The sequence below is a fragment of the Tursiops truncatus genome, chromosome 15, assembly GCF_011762595.2.
Source record: "Tursiops truncatus isolate mTurTru1 chromosome 15, mTurTru1.mat.Y, whole genome shotgun sequence".
In the NCBI taxonomy this organism is placed as follows: Eukaryota; Metazoa; Chordata; class Mammalia; order Artiodactyla; family Delphinidae; genus Tursiops; species Tursiops truncatus.
In genome coordinates this window covers 57,261,810-57,268,108 of record NC_047048.1, presented here as the reverse complement: position 1 = coordinate 57,268,108, position 6,299 = coordinate 57,261,810, and positions in this window count along the sequence as shown.

The window sequence follows — 6,299 nt, the reverse complement described above, 5'->3', positions numbered from 1 at the left end:
GGGGAAAGGTGGCACAAAACATAATAAGCACCAAGTCATCAAGAACCACACTGAAAAGCATTACACACACACACACACACACACACACACACACACACGAAACATGCTAAACACTTTACCATTGTTTTCATTTATTCCACAAGACAGCCCTGTGAGATAGTTAATATCACCCCCTCTTACAGAAGAGGATCGAGGACGGGGGAGCAAGTATGTGGCAAGATGGGAATTGAAACCTTATTGGACATTTGGGAGTCTTAGAGCTTCTCCTTGGCTGTTGTGACAGAGGAGGGATGACTCAGCTGGACCTGAAATCAGGCCCTCTGAGCAGGGGATCCTGAAGGAAGGCCCCCCTGGTTTGCACTACAGTGAGAATTGGAGGACTAATGAGAGGCATGTGGCCATTGGATTGGAGGGATCAAGGAGGAGCCTTTGGAAGCCCTGCCCCTTGGATAGTGGTGAGCAATTCTGAGTGGTCTCTGGGCTGAAGAGAAAAGGAGAATGGAATTCTCCTTTTGGCAGTTCTGTCAAGGAAGAACTGCAAACTGGAGACCCCTGGCTCCCCACTCCCCTCAATGGAGGCTTTGCCCCTGGTCAGTGGGAATGCCTTCGTGGCCCTCCAGGCTCTCTGCCTCTAGCCTCTGTACTCCAGTGCACTTTGGCTTCATGCCCCAGCGCCCCTACCCAACACTGAGGGCATTACCTTTCTTTTTGTTGCCCCCGTTAAGTCTTGAAGGAAGACAAAGGAGGAAACCAAAGCCCAGAGAGAAGGTAGGCCTCCCTGGAACATCTGGCTTTCCCCTCTTTGACGCCCCTAGGGCTATGCTTAAAAAGAGTGAGACTCAAGCTTGCTAAGATGTTTCTGATTCTTTTTCTTCCTCCACCTGATTTGTAAATGTAAGTTTGTGAAAATCCTGCAAGGGGATATAAATCAAATTGTAAAATAATCATTTGTTATTCTCACCACTTAGAGAACTTGAACAGGGTAAAACAGGGATGGTTTGTCTGCTCCACAATGTCTAGGACATCAGCTGGAAGACTCAAAGTTTGGGGGTGACTTGACAGCTAGGGACTAGAATCTGAGGGCTTGGCAACTCACATGTCTGGCAGTTGAAGCTGGTTGTTGACCGGAACCTTAGTTCTGTCAGCCATAACACCTGCCTCACGACATAGCATCTGGGTCCCAAGGGCAGCATCCCAGGAGAGCCACATAGAGCTGTACTGCCTTCCCTAACCTTGTTTTGGAAGTCACACAGTATCATACCTGCCATATTCTGTTTGTCAAGGCAGTTACATGGACCTACCCCATCCAATTCCAAGGGGAAATAGATGCCATCTTTTTTTTTTTTTGCGGTGCGCGGGCCTCTCACTGCCGTGGCCTCTCCCGTTGCGGAGCACAGGCTCCGGACACGCAGGCTCAGCGGCCATGGCTCACGGGCCCAGCCGCTCCACGGCATATGGGATCTTCCCGGACCGGGGCACGAACCCGTGTCCCCTGCATTGGCAGGCGGACTCTCAACCACCGTGTCACCAGGGAAGCCCCGATGCCATCTTTTGATAGAGGAGTAGCAAGGCTCTGGAAGAGTGTGTAAAACTGGAAATTTGGCCAGTTTTTGGAATCACAGTCTGGCACAATCTATCAGCCTTCCCTCTTAGAATCAGCAGACACCTTCAGGGAAAGGAAAGGAGGTTCCCAATACTGGGGTCACTCTGGGATTTTTTTTCCTCCTCAGTCTTGCCCCCACAGTTCTCCACTGCCCTGGTAGCTCTTCATTGCCTTTTTTTTTTCTTGGCCACGCTGTGTAGCATGTGGGATCTTAGTTCTCTGACCAGGGATCGAACCTGTGCCCCTGGCAGTGGAAGCGTGGAGTTCTAACCACGTGACCGCCAGGGAATTCCCTTCAGTGCTTTTAACAAATGCTTTCTCCAGCTTTTCTAACTAGAAAAAGGGTTTTAACCATCCAACCCAGTCCTCTTTCTCTGGAAGGGGGGCCCTGGGCAGTGCATTTAGAATGTACACAATAAAAGCCTGTGTCCTCAAACATACAGCATATTTACTCGTATGATATACAAACTCTAAGCACTGTACATGTAGGGACTTCCCTCGTGGTCCCGTGGTTAAGACTCGGCACTCCTAGTGCAGGGGGCCCAGGTTCAATCCCTGGTTGGGGAACTAAGATCCCACATGCTTTGACTAATCCTGCGGGCCACAACTACTGAGCCCAGCATGCTCTAGGACCCACATGCTGCAACTAGAGAAGCCCTTGTGTTGCAACGAAGACCCAGCACAGCCATAATTAATTAATTAATTAATTTTAAAAAAGCACCGTACACGTGAAGTTTTAGAAATATGTGAGAACTATGACATACAAACAGTGATTACAACTTTATAAAAAGTGTGTATGCATGTGGAGAAGCACTGGAATTGTCCATGGGGAGACTTGTTTGAAAATTAAAAGCAGTTTTGTGTACCTTCTAGTAAAGATAAACTTTGATCTCCCCCCACCAACATTTTATCCTGAAAACTTAAAAACATACAGCTAAGTTGAAAGAATTTACAGTGAACACCTGTATACCCACCACCTGGATTCTACCATTAACATTTTACTATGCTTAATTTGCATACATCTCTCTATCCCTCTATCCATTTTATTAATCCATCTTATTTTTGATGCATTTCGAAGTAAGTTGCAGTCATTGGTATAGTACCTCCCTCTAAATACTTAAGAATGCATTTCATTAACCGGAGTTCATTATTTGTGTGCAATTTTTTCTTTTCAGGCAAAATATATATAATGCTCAGCTTTTAATTGTACGTTTGCTGAGTTTTGACAAACTCACTTATACACTTACAGTGATTTTATTTTATTTTATTTTATTTTTGACCATGCCATGTGGCATGTGGGATCTTACTTCCCTGACCAGGGATCGAACCCACAACCCCTGCATTGGAAGCCTGGAGTCTTAACCATTAGACTGCCAGGGAAGTCCCTAAATAGTGATATATTAAAAACAACTAGTTTGCTGCACAAAAAAATTAAAAAAAAAACAACTAAGATTTATTTTTCAAATCCTTGGTTGCTCAACTGTAATTAGTGTAAAATGCCTTCTCTACCCTGAGCGATTTGCACAGCAGGCCTGGGCCTACAGTCACAGGTAGGGTCATCATGGCCAATGGAAGGAACTAGGATTGAGCCTTGGACCAGGATTTTGGGCCTGGGGGCAGAGAATTTGGAAACATTTCTTCTGGTTTAGGATATCCATGGATATCCCTGGAGTGAGAGTTGGGGCAAAGGCTCCTATAAGCCATCTTCTCAGGGTGAGGGGGCTGCAGTTTCTTCTAGGTACAAAACTCCGGCAAATGACCCTTGGGAATAGAACAGTGAATGGCCTGGGAAGTCACTTGGCTCTCATTTACTTCAACTTCGTATCATGCTGCCTTGCTTTATTTTCATTAGAGCATTTAGGAAATTTTTTTGTTCACTTGTTTATTGTCTGTCTCCCCATCTAGACTGTAAGTTCCTGAGAGCAGAGACCTTTTCTGTCTTATTCCCTGCTGTGTCCAGCTCATGGTCGGCAGCACTTAATAAGTATTTGTTGAACAAATGACTCATTGGTCCATTTACTAGATGGGGAAAGGAGGCCCTGAAAGGGGAAGTGACTTGCCTAAAGAAACAGGAGTCCTTTACTCACACCCTCCAGTTCTCCTTCTAGTCTAATCCTTCTCTCATGAAACCTGTGACTTCTGGGGCACCTGTGGGGTGGCTGACAAGTGCCTACCGCTAGGTGTGTGCTCCTTTGGGCTGGAACTAAAGCAGGGTCTGGAGCAGAAGACTGCCTCCCCACCCTCTTTCAGTTCCTTTCCTCTCCTCTCCTCTCCTCTTGGAAGATAGCCCTTTGCCTTGTGGTGATGGGTGGAGCTGTGGACACCCTGGGCATCAGGTAGGATGGGGAGTTTGGGCAGGTCTCCACAGGTGGGCAGCTGAGGATGGGACTCTGTCCTCTCCCACTGCAAATAGGGTCTGTGTGGTCGCCAAACTGAAATTTCCTTCTCAGGGTCCCCAGGATGGAATACGCAAGGCCCTGTCTCTCCTTGGTGTGAGGTCCTGTCACCCCTGCACACACACCACAAATGCTCTGACCCCAATGCAGCTGTCTCATGGAGAGAAGGAACTGCATTTCCTGAGGATGGGTTACTTACCAAACTGCACATGCCTGTAATTCTCAGTGCAGCCTTGGGAGGTTCCAGGAAGAGTAGCAGAGGGAGACTCGGGTCAAGCAGCCAGTGGTAAGGCTTGAACCCCAGGGCTCTCTGACTACCACACCCAACCACAGCATTTTCCCAAGTGTAGTCAGATCTGGTGGGGATCCTTCAGATGACCTCAAGGATGAATGCTTTTTATTTTAATATATATTTATATTAATGTAGGTTAGGAAATATAAGTAGCATGGGAAACCCTTTTATGGTAGTATAAGTAAAACTATAAATAAAAAAATAAACCAAAAGAAACATACTAAGAAATAGTAGTGTAGGTCAGATGTAGGTGGGGCAAGCCTGGTGGAGATTAGTTCTAGCCTACTGCTATCCTAGCTACCCAGGTATCTCCAGCACTCACAGTCATTATTTTTCAGGGTTTCCAAACCCTTGAGTTCAGGCTTTTTCACCTTGGCAGTTCAGTGTGTGGATAGAGGGAGTTTTTCTACTTTCTGGGTAACTAAGTGGTTGGTATATATAAGGACCTGCCCTCATTCGCTGCCCTTGGGGCTCTAACAGGAGACTGGGTGTGTGGCCTCTGGGTCTTTGGGCTGGAGTGTCTGTCGGGCAGAGGCGTCTAGGATTAGGTCATTTCACAACACTTTTGGGCCAGCCCTGCTGAGAGGGAGTGGGAGACACAATTCCTACTCAGGGAGGAACTTCCCTGCTGGGGAGGGGATGCCCCGAAGGACGCCCGCCGCACCCGGTATTCCCAGTCCGTGGCTCTGGTCAGCACACGCTTATTCCACAAATCGGGGCAGCGGGGTGCATAGAGTTCCAAATTGACGCCCCAACTGCAGGCGGTAGTGGGGAGTGGAGGTGGTCACTGATGTGGGCTTCTGCTCCTTCGCCTAAATGTCCCCGCCATGCAAATGGATTGCAACCAGCCACAGACCCTTCCCATGGGGCGCGTTGAACGTGGGACTGTCTTCCGGGCCACGGACGGGAGAGGGAGGCTCGCCACCGCCAACTCCAGGCAGCTCAGGCTGCGGGTCAGGAATGAAGGGTCTCCCAGCAAGCTCCGCTTGCACACTGCTGGACAATCTTTCTCCAGCCTACAGACTCCCCGCCACTCCCCCTGTGCGGGTCCCGGTGCGTCCGTGGGACCCTGCGTGGGGACTACCACCTGAGGAGTGTCTCACCCGGCACCCACCACGACTGTGTAATCGGCCTTCAGCGATTCCTGAAGTCCTGCAGCCTGGGAACCCGCTGTTGCCGGGCATACCAACCGATGGCTTTGAGGTGGCCACGTGCGGCGGGGTGAGCTGGGGAGGAGTTCCGCACCTCCCACCCGGTCCCCGGTCCCTGGCCTCAGGGGGAGACGCATCTCCCGGTCCTTTCGGCGCTTTGAACCTCCCCTTCCCCGCCAGGCCTATCGCAAACACCCCCACCGCAGAGCACCGTGTGTCGTGTTTCTACCCGGCTCGGTGCAAGCCAGGCCCGGATATGCGCATCTGGAAAGCTGGGGAGATTTCGCTGGGGCTCGAGTGGGGATGGCTAGGTTGACTTGATGGAAGACCACAGCCACGGTGCTAGGCCTCTTCTAGCGGTTTTGCAGGTTCCTCTCCCTCCCCACTGAGAGCCTCCGTCCTTTAAATACCTTGCACCAATTAGAAAAAGGGAGGGGGGAGTTCGAGGGAACCCGTTTGGAGACAGGAGTGGAAAGACGATTTTTGAGTTCCAGGCCGCCCTGATCGCTAGACATTGGTGTAACTTGTGTTTGGCCTCAGTTTCCGCATCTGTAAACTGGGAAGAAGGCCCACATCCAGGGAGGTGGGACAGTAGAGAGGCGGACGGTGTTGGTGCACGGTCGGCCGGTGCTCCCAGGGTCCATGTGCGCTGCCTTGGGGTGCACATCTCCCAGGCCATCAGTGAGACGGTGACAGTGAGACCCGGCCTTACGCCCCAGGCTGGCAGGCGAGAGAGCGCTCGGAGGCGCGCAAGGGCGGGACCCAGGAGGGCCAGGAGACGCCCGTTCTGTCTGGGCCAACCAGCGCCCGTCTCTGAACCACCAATGAGGAGGCTCTTTACAGCCAAGGCCGGGTCG